General features: G+C 34.9%; 1 long non-coding RNA gene and 2 other non-coding genes across 3 annotated transcripts; all 3 read left to right on the top strand.

Annotated features, from left to right (window-relative positions):
* The first annotated feature begins 6761 nt into the window (after nucleotides 1-6761).
* On the top strand, nucleotides 6762-11256 carry LOC138900833 (uncharacterized). The gene is made up of 2 exons (XR_011412149.1): nucleotides 6762-7212; nucleotides 11173-11256. It is a non-coding gene; the product is annotated as an uncharacterized lncRNA (long non-coding RNA).
* LOC117276012 (U2 spliceosomal RNA) lies at nucleotides 7098-7292 on the top strand. Its single transcript, XR_004506236.1, has one exon. It is a non-coding gene; the product is annotated as a U2 spliceosomal RNA (small nuclear RNA).
* Nucleotides 11257-12570: 1314 nt separating the features above from the next.
* Nucleotides 12571-12766, top strand: LOC117276011 (U2 spliceosomal RNA). Its single transcript, XR_004506235.1, has one exon. It is a non-coding gene; the product is annotated as a U2 spliceosomal RNA (small nuclear RNA).
* The last annotated feature ends 346 nt before the right edge of the window (nucleotides 12767-13112 follow it).

Consider the following 13112-nt stretch of genomic DNA (forward strand, 5'->3'; position numbering starts at 1 on the left):
CTGCCTGATTATGTACGAAACCATTTGATAATATTATACTATCAAGCTTTTCATGCCACTGTTTTGGTGCTTGTTTCAAGCCATAGAGAGACTTTATAAGCTTACAAACTTTATGTTCATTACCAGGAAGAACAAATCATTCAGGTTGTTTCATATAAATTTTTTCACTTAAATTTTCATTTAAGAAAGCAGTTCTAACATCCATTTGATGTACATATAGATCATATATTGACAAAAATACTCTAATAGATGTTATTCTTGCAACTGGAGCATATGTATCAAAGTAGTCAACGCCTTCCTTTTGCGTGAAGCCTTTTGCAACTAGTCTTGCTTTGAAGCTTTTTATAGAACCGTCTATATTATATTTTCTCATGAATATCCATTTACAACCTATAGGTTTAGATCCAGCAGGCAAATAAACTAAAATCCAAGTGTTGTTGGACATTATTGAGTCTATTTCATCATTGATCGCCTCTTTCTAACAATCAACATCTCTTGAAGATATGGCTTCTTTGTATGTTCTAAGATATTCTTCTATACTAAACAAAATAGGTATCTAATTACATACTTTAGTTCTATCTCCCTCCACTAGAAAAACTATAGATTCCGAAGATATAAAATTCGGATCAAGAGTTTTTTCTTTTCTAACTCTTTGGCTTCTTCTAGGCTCTAATTGAACATTGTCACTTTTTCTTTTATTTAAAAACATTTCAAAATGCGACATCTTTGTGTATCATGACTACTTTGACCTTGTGCAATCAACTGCTCATCAACAATATCATTAATGAATCAATTTTCTAAAAATTCAACATGAATAGATTCTACAACAACATTAGATTCTAGATCAAGCAATCTATATACTTTCGAATTTTGTGCATATCCAACAAAAATACTTTTTATTCCTCTAGGTCCCAATTTTGTTCTTTGATGATCAGGAACTCTATAAAAGTATATACACCCCCACACTTTAAAATAAAAATAATACTATATGTTAGATTTTCTACCATTCCAAAGTTCATAAGGTAAAATATGAACACTTTTTGAAGGCATTCTATTTAATATATGACAAGCCGTAAGTAGTTCTTCACACCACAGATTGTGTGGTAAATGTGCATTTAATAACATAGAATTAACCATGTCTACTAAAGTCCTATTTTTTCTTTCCGCCAATCCATTTTGTTGTAGTGTATAATGTGCACTCTTTGACGTATTATTCCATGCTCTTCATAGAAATTACTAAATTCAGTAGGAAAGTATTCTCCTCCTTTATCACTTCGAATAATTTTATTTTCCTACTCTTTTGATTTTCCACAACTGGCTTATATTCCTTAAACTTTTGAAATGCTTCATCTTTTGTTCTAAGTAGATAAACATGTACGAATCTAGAGAAATCATCTATAAAAGTGATGAAGTATCTTTTACATCCTCTAGTTAATTCTCCATTTAATTGACATAAGTTAGAATGCACTAAATGTAATAATTCTATAAATCTTTCAACTTTACGAAATGGTTTCTTAGTCATTTTCGCTTGTAAACATATTTCACACTTTCTTCCATGTTCAGTTTTGTAAGTGATATGACCATTTTTGGACATATAATTTAAAGAACCAAAATTTAAATGGCCTAATCTAGCATGCCATAAATTAGAATCAGACACAACGGTATAAGCAGAAGCACAATTTATTGCATTAACACTTAGTTTGAATATGCCTTCACAATGGTACCCATTTCCTACAAACAGACCACTCTTAGACACAATTACATGATCAGACTCAATTACATTTTTGAAACCTCTCTTAGAAAGTAAACTAGCAAAAATCAAGTTCTTCATAATTTAAGGAACATGGAACACGTTCAGAAGAGTCACCTTTTGTCTAGATGTAAAGTTGATTTCAACTGTTCCTTTTCCTGCAACTTCGGCTGTAACATGGTTGCTCATCAGCACCTTTTCAGAATCTTTAACTTCCGAATAAGTTTTGAACATATTCTTGTAGTGATAGACATGAATTGTTGCACCAGAATCCAACCACCAGCCTTGATTCTTTGTGGTTGTTGCAGCCATGTTCAACTCTTTAACCATCTCAGTTGGTATAGCAGAAATCATAGCCACCATCCCTTGTGAAAAACTTTCTACTGTGTTTACCTTCTCTGAATTTCTTGAATTTCCAGATTTTCCAACATTTCCTAAATGAAAATTTATTCCTGCTTTCTTAAACTTGCAGTCTCGAATCTTATGGCCTTTCTTTCCACAATGATAACAATTCATATTGTTTCTCTTTTTATTAAGAGACTTCTTTGAAACTTTCAGATTTTTATTTTCGTTTCCCGACTTATTCTGACTAACAATATTAATGTGATGACCCGACATGTCATATTTAAATTTAATAACTAATTTTGTATTCTAAGACCTTAAAAAATATTATTTATCATTCCTCGACTTGCGTGCACAGTTTGTAAAATTTTCCAGAAAGTTTTCAGGTAAAAAATGGATTAAATGTGAATTAGAGCTTTAAAACTCAACTGAGTTGACTTTGGTCAACATTTTGAGCAAACGGACTCGGATTAGTATTTTGACAGTTCCAGTAGGTTAGTATCGTGATTTAGGACTTAGACGTATGCCCGGAATCAAATTTTGAGTTCCCTAGCCCGAGATATGGAATTTTGATGAAAAATTAAAAGTTTAAGTTCAAATAGTGACCGGATGCCAAATTATGTGCAAACGACCCCGGAATAGAATTTTGATGATTCCAACAGCTCCGTATGATTATTTTGGACTTAGGAGCATGATCGAAATTTTATTTGGAAATTTGTAGTGGAATTAGGCTTGAAATGCCAAAAGTTGATTTTTTTGGGAAGTTTGACCGGGGTGTTGACTTTTTGATATCGAGGTTGGAATCTGATTCTGGAAATTGAAATAGGTCTGTTATGTTATTTATGACTTGTGTGCAAAATTTGAAGTCATTCTGAATTGATTTGATGTGTTTCGGCACAAGATATAAAATTTGAAAGTTCAAAGTTCATAGATTTTGATTTGAGGTGCGATTCGTCGTTTTGATATTGTTTGATGTGGTTTGAAGCCTCGACTAAGTTCGTATGGTATTTTGGGATATGTTGGAATAACTGGTTAAGGTCCCGAGGGTCTCGGGTGGATTTCGGAAGGTAAACAGAATGGATTTCGGACAAAGAGTGCTGGAAATTTCTATTGCAGAAATTTCGCCAGAAATTTCTGGTGCGTGGAGCCAACTTTGGAAGCTTATATCTCGCATTTCATAAGGAATCAAAAAGTTTTAAAACATAAAAGTTGTAGTCGTTTGATTCTAGTTTCCAGAAAGTTAAACCATTTATCATTTGGACATTTGTACATAAAGTTATGATCGATTGAAGGAAGGCTGGTAGAGCATTTTCTGGTGGACTTTTAGTGACGTAAAATAGACTTTTAGTGACGGAAAGTGGACTTTTAGTGACGGATGGGCAGAAACTTAAGGACCAAAAATGGTCATTTCCTTCATTTCGTTTTGGATTTTTGGAGCACGGTTCTTGGGCGATTTTTCGGCGATTTTCACGGGAAAACATTAGGGTAATTGTTCCTTATCCTATATTATTTATATTTCATGATTCCATACTCATTTACATCATGAATCCGTGAATTTATGGAAGAAAAATCAAGATTTTTGCAAAATCTTTCAAAAACGAAAATTTAAGATTTGGAGGTCGAGTTGTTATCGGAATTTGATAAAATTGGTATGGGTGGACTCATAATTGAATGGGTTATCGGATTTTTTAAGTTTCGCCGGATTCCGATATGTGGGTCCCACGGGCAAATTTTGAGCTAATTTCGGATTTTATTGAAAAATTTAATATTTTCTTATGAAATTGATTACTATAATTTTTGTTGACTGTATCGAATTAATTATGACTAGATACGAGTCGATCGGAGTCGTAAAAATCGAGGAAAAGGCATAATACTTGGTTAAATTGGAGCAAGTCGAGGTAAGTGATTTGTCTAACCTTGTGTGGAGGAAATTCCTCTAGGATTGATAATTGTAATGTGTGGAAAGTCGTGTACACGTGGTGACGAGTGTGTACACGGGCTAAATGTGAAAGATTATGTTTTAAATTGTGTAGATCACTGTTGCGCATTAATTAAATTATTTCATTTTATTATATTCTTCATTATTGATTTAATGTTTATATTTTTAAATTTGCTTGACCTTTTCCTGCTAATTATTTTATCTGTTTAGTTGGAACTTGGTTTTTTTTATTCTGTGCATTATTTGAAGGTTGGTTTTCTTTAAATTAAATATTATTAATATGAAGTATTTGATATTTTTAAACTTGATATTGAAGCAATGTATTAAAGATTTTGAAATATTATTTTTCTGAATTATTTACTCCTGAATATTTTTGTAAGATTTTCGTACTCATTGTGATGGAGCAGTGAGCTCTTTATTGTGAAAAAATATTATTGTTGAATTATTTTGACATGAGCCGTGAGCTCTTTATTGTGGAAAAATATTATTGATGATTTATTTTGGCATGAGCCGTGAGCTCTTTATTGTGAAAAAATATTGCTGTTGAATTATTTTGGCAAGTTAAATTATTTGAGCACTTGAGGTGCAAATTGTGATATATTGTGATATTGATACACATGCGGTGGTATAAGGTCTGGGTATTGAAACGTATGCGGTGAGATATGGGTGGCTTGATACGCGTGGCTAGTAGGGGAACTACTAGAAGTTATACGGTGTGATAAGGATGGCTAAAATGCGGGATGCTATTTCAGGAAAAATATTTTCTTTCAAATAAATTGTGAAGGCTCCCGCGGTGAGATAAGGAAATGAGATATTGTGAATTTGTTTATGATTTGGGACTACGAGGCGGTACCTCGAGAGTACCCTTGTTGATATTGATTTATGGCCGCAGTTGCCTTTGATTATTGTTGTGATTTTCTTAAAGTTGAAAAGAATTCTGTTTTATTTCCACGAGGTATTTATTTGCCATTATTTGATGTAATTAAATGTGACATACTACTTGATTCATTTCCATTATCATTTTATCTTATAATATTGTTTAAATATTTTACCATGCCATTATTTATTCTCCAGTAGGGCCTGACTTGACCTCGTCACTACTCTACCGAGGTTAGGCTTGGCACTTACTGGGTACCGCTGTGGTGTACTCATACTACACTTCTGCATATCTTTTTGTGCAGATCCAGGAACATCTTATCAGACCACGCATCAGTAAACTAGCTGTACGAGGAGATTTCGAGGTATATATGCCAGCGTCCGTAGACTCCGGAGTCCCCTTCTATCTTACAATGTTATCTTCCTTATTTGCTTTAGATTCTGATGTATAGAGACATAGAGAATAAATTCTAAGAAACTTGTGACTTATTTCTACCGGGTTTTGGGAGTTGAAATTGTTTGAATTGTAGTTTATTTATTTCAGATATTTATTATTATTGTGCATTGATAGGCTTACCTAGTCTTAGAGACTATGTGCCATCACGACATCCTACAGAGGGAATTTGGGGTCATGACAATTAACCGTAGAACTAGAGGCGTGAACAATTTCATCACGAGCACGAGTCTCACTTTCAATTTGAAGATTAGTTCGAAATTGTTCTATGGTTAATTTGTTAGTAGAATGCAGAATTTTCTTTTTGTAGTTATTCTAGGAAGAAGGCAATTTCGAGAGAATCAGACCTATTTGAAGTGCATCAGGAATTTTCACTTCAAGATCACTTAGTTTTGAAACTAAGATTTGTAACTCATGTATCTGATCCATTATAGGCTTTTGTATCTACCATCTTAAATTCGAAATACTGCAAAGATAAGAATTTATCGATACCTTGTTTCTCATTTTCATATGCAGTCTGCAAACGCCGTCCAGATTTCCCTTGGAGATTTTAGATTGGAGTAAAAATAATATAATCGATTAGTCAAAGTATTCAGAATATGACCTCGGCAAAGCAATTCATCTTCTTCTCGTTTCTTCCTCTCTGATTTGATCGCATCAGTATCCTCCGGGGTAGGTTTTGGTAGTGCAGCCAACAATGGATCAAGGACATAAAAGATTTTCAGCGCAGTGAGTAAGAAGATCATCTTGTCTTTCCAACGACTGAAGTTTGATCCATCAAAGCGATCCAATTTGATTAAGTCTTTCAGATTCTCAACAGTAGCCAATAATTTCTCCATTGCAGAAAAAACTCGTGAAAATTGTTAGAAAAAAATAGGTAAGTAACAGAGGACTAAAAAAGCTTTGAGGCGTAAAAGATTACTATCTTTCAAGAATTATTGCCTGTATATACTTTAGGGATTACAAGCAATTCTCTATAAGGATACAACAGAGCTTGAAACATACGTGCAGATTGAATTCACTACTTCTGGATGTCTTCTATATTTATAGATAAGAAAAGGAGACTTTTTCGGAAGAGTTGCCCCTTTTCATGAATAGCCACAACTTTTCTGTTAATTCAAAATTTAAATTTTAAATTCAAATTTTAAATAACAAAAAGCTGTTCCAAAATAAAATACGAAAATAAGATCAAAGCCAACTAAATGGCTTATGGCCATCGATGTGGGACTCCCACATATTTACAAAGCCTTCGATGTGGGACTTCCACATATTTACAAACTACTCTAACAGCTCCGAGATCCCGTTCAAGTTATTCTTTTAATATATGCACATATAAACCTTTCATTTTGGATACTTGTATTGTTGGGGACCCTTACTTGGTTGGGTATCTCTGGCATAACTCCATTTGTTTAAGTTTGCCAGCATTTATTATTATTAAAAATAAACCCATGAGGTTCAATATCGGCTAAATGGTAGAACAAATCTTCAAATCATAATCCTTTTTTTGGCTGATATTTCATCTTTGTCCATTAGTTAAATGTGAAATTTGTAAACTTAGCATAAGGTGAGAAAAATGAGTTAGTACTCTAGTTTTTCCCTGTTGTGTCTTCAGGCTCGAAAATGGGCATATGCAACATAAAATTCTCCAATCTGCAGGAAATCCCACATCGAAAGCTAACAAAAGCCAGAAAGGAGAGAACTGGTACAAAATATGCAGGCCGTGAACGATTCAAAGCATACCTTTCTCGGCCTTTTGGCTAAGATCAAGTGTAGTATCTGTTCTTATCAGTTTAATATCTGATATGTGAGTCATTGACTCACATGATATTAACTCTATTTTTTAAGGGGAGAGTCCACTAAGGTAGCTTGCTATCTGGGCTTTCAAGCGTCGCCCATGCATTGCACTATTGCAAGGGCCTGGCGCACCCTGCCAAATCTACTACAGTTTTTTATGTGCCTTGATTTAACTTGCATTGTGTATTCGCAAGCTGTCTGTTAAGGGAAATTAGTTTTTCTCTTTCGACCTTTTTATAATTTGATCTGAGCGTTAAATCGTTTTATGATATGAATAGCATAAATGAGGTTTTCTTCTCTTTTCTACAATTCTGTTGACTTGTTAAGTTTTCATTTTTGTTTATTTTTAAAATGTTGTCGTTGATTTGGTATTGTTCAATATAAAATTGAAACATTTTGAAACCGAATATTGATTTTTCCTACAAATTGTGATACTCTTATTTTATGAAGGTATATAATTACAAGTTACTTGGTTTTACTATAATTTTGACAATGGACTTGGCAGAGTATTAAATTTTAAATGTCAACAACATTATCCTGCTATCGTGCTCTACAATTTAATTGTTTTGGGTGCAATCCAAAGTACTTATTTTAATCAAGATATATGGTAGGATGGATGAGATCTCTCCACCTTTAACCAGAGATTTCCAACTCAGGCCTTGAGAATTGAGAGATTCTAGTAGGGAATGATTTCCCTGTAAATAAGCCCTATGCAACACAATTGTCCCCAGAGAAAGTGGTTGTTGTTGAATCAGCTGTGAAATACGTTCTTGCTCACAAATCTGTTGTTCTAGCACAGACCAAGCTATCTCCGAGAAAATAGGGGTTCCGAACGGGAGAAGAATAAGGCAGGTTGTCCGTTGACTAGTTTGTAATTTTTTTTAGGGCTATTTATTCTAAATTTCCCCTCCTCGCCTAGAATAGAAGGATAAGATAAAAGGCAGACTAAGCTGTGGATTAAATGAGCCAATGAGTTCCGACAGCCGAATGGTTAAACCAAAAAAGATCTTATTTTAATGCAAGTCGTTCTACCAGATTATTATCGAATTGGGTTCCTTTTGTAATTGCTTTCCACCACAATAAAGTAAAATCTTTAGACAATGATTGGTGATTTTTCGATACCGTTCATGGTATTCTTATTTTAATTTTTAACTGTTACGATTAAATTATTTGATTTGATGTAAACATGAAATTGAATAAATATTTACCATGGTAGAACAAACTTTCACATCACAACTCTTTTTTTTTTTTTTCTGAAATTGCATCCTTGTCCATTAATTCAACGTGAAAATTATAATACAAAGTGAGAAGAGTTCGTACTCTCTTCCCCCCCTTGTTGTGTCTTAACTCTTCAGGCAAGAAAAAGGCGCATATATGAAACATAAAATTCTCCAGCCTACAATAATACAACATCGAAAGCTAACAAAATCCAGATAGGACAGAACGCCTACCTTTCTCGGCTTTTGACTTGTTACAATTCATTTTGTAAAATACGTTCTTGCTCACAAATCTGCTGTTCTAGCACAGACCAAGCTATCTCCGAGAAATTATCCGTAAACCTTGATTTGATGTAAATATGAATAAATATTTACCATTGTATGAAATAAAAGCAATTCAGTAAAACGTGAACAAAAAATAGAGATAGAGAGAAGGAAGAGATTTTCTTCTTCAATTATGTGTCTTTTCATATATATTACAAGGCCTTTATATAGGCATGAAAAGTGAAGAATCACTATTGTAAAATATGTCATTGAATGTCACGACCCCAATTTTTCATCCGTAGGATGTCGTGATGACACTTAGTCTTTAAGATTAGGTAAGCCTAACAATTTGCGGAATAATTGAATAATAATATGAACTCGAATCTCAATACATGATATATAAATAGAAGCTGCGATTTAAATAATTACAACTCTCAGAATCCGGTAGAAATAAGTCACATGCTTCTAAGAGAAAGTAGTAAGTGTCTCTATACATCAAAGTGTAAGGAGAATAAGGGAAACAACATAATAAAGATAGAGGGGGACTCTGAGGTCTGGGAACGTTGGCAGATATACCTTGAAGTCTCCACGTACAGTCTAGCTCACTAGTATCTCGCTTGGTAGGAAGAACCTGGATTTGCACAAAAAGATGTCTAGAAGTGTAGTATGAGTACACCACAACGGTACCCAATAAGTGCTAAGCCTAACCTAGGTAGAGTAGTGACGAGGTCAGGTCAGGGCCCTACTGGTTTAAAAGATAAGCAAGGTAGAAGATATAATCATATTTTGAAATGACTGAGAATTTAAACAATGAGAACTTTCACAAAATAACAGCACAACAAATAGAGGTAAACAACAGAGGCGCTCCCGAGGTATCTCCTCGTAAACTCAAATGTAAATGCTCAATAGGGGGATCTCCCGAGGTACCGTCTCGTAGTCCCAAAGGTAAATATGTAAACAGGAAAATCTCCCGAAGTACCACCTCGTAGTCCCAAAAGTAAATATGCATGACAGGGGGATCTCCCGAGGTACCGCCTCGTAGTCCCAAAAGTAAATATGCAAGCAGGGGGATCTGCCGAGGTATTGCCTCGTAGTCCCAAAAGTAAATATGCAACTCATAAATTATGGAACCACGAATTTACGGTAAGGAATCCTATAGTTAAAGACCGAATACAATAGTCAAGGAAATAGGTAATTCAACTAAGCATGTTGCACGAATTTCAAGTAAAGGTTAAGACACGTAGACATGCGATACTAGGCTAAACATGACAACTACACATGCTAAGGCAACTCAGTAAAGGAATTTTAAAAAACTCTTCTCAACGAGAATCGGAATTTCCACAATTAGCTCGTGTACGCACTCGTCACCTCGCGCACGGGGCTCACATATCACACATTGTTACAACAGTATCAAATCCTAAGGGGTTTCCCCCCTCCCCCCCACATGGTTAGACAAGTCACTAACCTCAAATCTCGCTCAATCAATCGATAAGGATGCCTTTCTCTCGATTTTCCGACTCCGAATGGCCCAAATCTAGCCAGAAGCAATTACATATCATGAATACAATTACAAGAAACTAATTTAAATCATAAATCTACGACTTTAGCAAAGAACCAAAAAATCTTTCCAAAAAGTCGATATCGAGTTCACCCATACCAAAATTACCAAAATCCGACACCAAGTCGCCACTTAAATTCCCAAATTAAACTCTCCAAATACCTAGCCTCAAACTCTCAAATTTCACCTTAACCACACACAATCTAAGTGAAAAAATCAATGGGAAAACAAGATTATTGATAAATAATGAGTACAAGAGACTTACCCCAAGAAATCCCTCGAAAATGCTCTCAAAAGTCGCCAAGACCCGAGCTCAAAATGTTTAAAATGAAGCAAAATCGCGAACCCTTGTATTTAAGTGTTCTGTCGAGCACTTCCGCTTCTGCGGAAACTTAGCCGCATCTGCGGCGTCGCAGAAGTGACAACTTATCCGCTTCTGCGGTTTCCCTCGCTCTTGCGGTCTCGCTTCTGCGGGCCTCCCAGCCGCTTCTGCGGTCTCAGTTTCCTCGCCAATTTTTGCTTCTGCGGTTCAAAGACCGCTTCTGCGGGTGCGCATCTGCGTAAACTCGTCCGCTTCTGCGGAAAGACTTCCCAAGCACGCGTCCGCTTCTGCGATCACTCTTCCGCAAAAGTGACTCCGCTTCTATGGCCTTCACGTCGCATCTGCGACCACTGGCCATTACCCCCGGCCCCGCAACTGTGCCCAATTGCTCGCTTCTGCTGGCTCGCACATGCGGTCAATCTTGCGCATGTGAGATTACAGCAGAACTGGTGCCTTCAACCATTCTCACAAATCCAAATTTGATCCGTTAACTATCCAGAAATCCACCTGAGGCCCCCGGAACATCAGCCAAACCTACCAACAAGGCCTAAAATATCATAAGAACTTAGTCGAGCCTTTAGATCACCTCAAGCAATACTAAAAATATAAATTGCACATCGATTCAAACCTAATGAACTCAATTTTTTAAGTAGAAGGTCCTTCGGGGTAGCTTGCTATCCGGATCTTCGCGCGTGGCTTTGATGTTGCACTACAGCCAAAGCCTGGCGCACCCCACCAAATCTAGTCCAGATTTTTATGACCTTCTGACTTGTTAAGTTTTCATTTTTGTTTATATTTTTGTCGTTGATTTGGTATTGTTGAATATAAAATTGAAACGTTTTGAAACGGATATCATAATTCCCTCATCCTTTGAGAAAATTTCATGTTTTACAATTTATGGTTTAAATTGATTTTTCCTACAACTTATTTTGTGAATGCATATACTTACCAAGTTACTTGGTTTTAGTATAACTTTTACAATGGACTTGGAAGAAATTAAAGTTTAAATGGCAATAGCATTAATTATTTATACATCAATTAAATTTAACCAAGAGATGTGGTAGGATGGATGAGATCTCTCTACATTTAACCAGAGGTTTCCGATTCAAGCCTTGAGAATGGAAAAATTCCTATTAGAGAATGGTTTCCTCTTAAATAAGCCCTACACAATATAATTATAGATTAATTGAGCCAATAAGTTCTGACTGCCAATCTTATTTTAATGCAAGCCCTTCTACCAGATTATTATCGAATTGGGTTCCTTTTGCAATTGATTTCCACAATAATTATGTAAATCTTTAGAGAATGATTGGTAATTTTTCGATTTTTCAGCTTTTTACACTTATGGTTTTTATTCTCTGACAACAATGCGCGGGTTATTGTGTCTTTTTATACCCGTAATGAACTGTTGATCTATTGTAATGTTGATCAAGTCATCTAATCATTAGACATGTATTATGTTATTTTTTCAATATATTATATATGCATATTTAAATATTTCTTTGATGATACTTGTGTTATTGGATCCTACGTTTTAGGTTTTTGCATTGTTATCTTTCACAAATCTTCATTTGTTTAAAATTTTCCGGAAAAAACCCGATGACGTTCAATTTCGGCCAAATGGTAGAATTGTAAAAATTTACTAGCACCTGGTAGCATTCTTACTATATCATTTATCACGTTTCATGATTAAAAGATACGCATTTTTATTTTAATTTTCATTTAATTTTTAATTGTTACAATTAAATTATTTGGTTTGATGTAAACATGGAAAAAATATTTACCATGGTAGAACAAACTTTCACATCACAACTCTTATTTTTTCTTGAAATTTCATCCTTGTCCATTAATTCAACGTGAAAGTTAGAAAGTTTGCATATAAAGTGAGAAGAGTTCGTACTCTCTTTTCCACCCTGTTGTGTCTTAACTCTTAACTCTTCAGGTTTGCATAAAGTGGATGTTCTCCAGCCTACAATAATACCACATCGAAAGCTAACAAAAAACAGAAGGGAGAGAACTGGTATAAAGGCGGCAGGCCGAGCAAAAAATAAAGCATACCTTTCTCGGCCTTTTGGCTAAGATCAAGTGTAGTATCTGTTCTTATCAGTTTAATATCTGATATGTGAGTCATTGACTCATACGATATTAACTCTATTTTTTTAGGGGGAGGACCCATTAAGGTAGCTTGCTACTTGGGCTCTCAAGCGTCGTTCATGCGTTGCACTATTGCAAGAGCCTGGTGCACCCCACCAAATTTAGTCGAAATTTCTTAACGGGCTTTGCTTTATAGTGCTTAATTATTATGTATTTTATACTTTAATTATACAATATTATACAAAAATTTACTGACTCAAAGTAATATACATCATGAAAGTGAAAAAAAAGGAAGGACATATTTATCTTCCAATCATGATCATGTGAAATACTTGGCAAAGACTCTTAATTTTAAACATTAGAGTAAACTAATTTATTATAATCCACTAGTTAACAAGTTGATTAACCGAATTTTGAAACGAAGACATTAAAAAAGGATAGTGTAGACTAATTTAAATAGAATTCGTGGATTTATGGATTGCGTTCACAATCTCTATAGAGA

The sequence above is a fragment of the Nicotiana tomentosiformis genome, chromosome 11 (assembly GCF_000390325.3).
Source record: "Nicotiana tomentosiformis chromosome 11, ASM39032v3, whole genome shotgun sequence".
In the NCBI taxonomy this organism is placed as follows: Eukaryota; Viridiplantae; Streptophyta; class Magnoliopsida; order Solanales; family Solanaceae; genus Nicotiana; species Nicotiana tomentosiformis.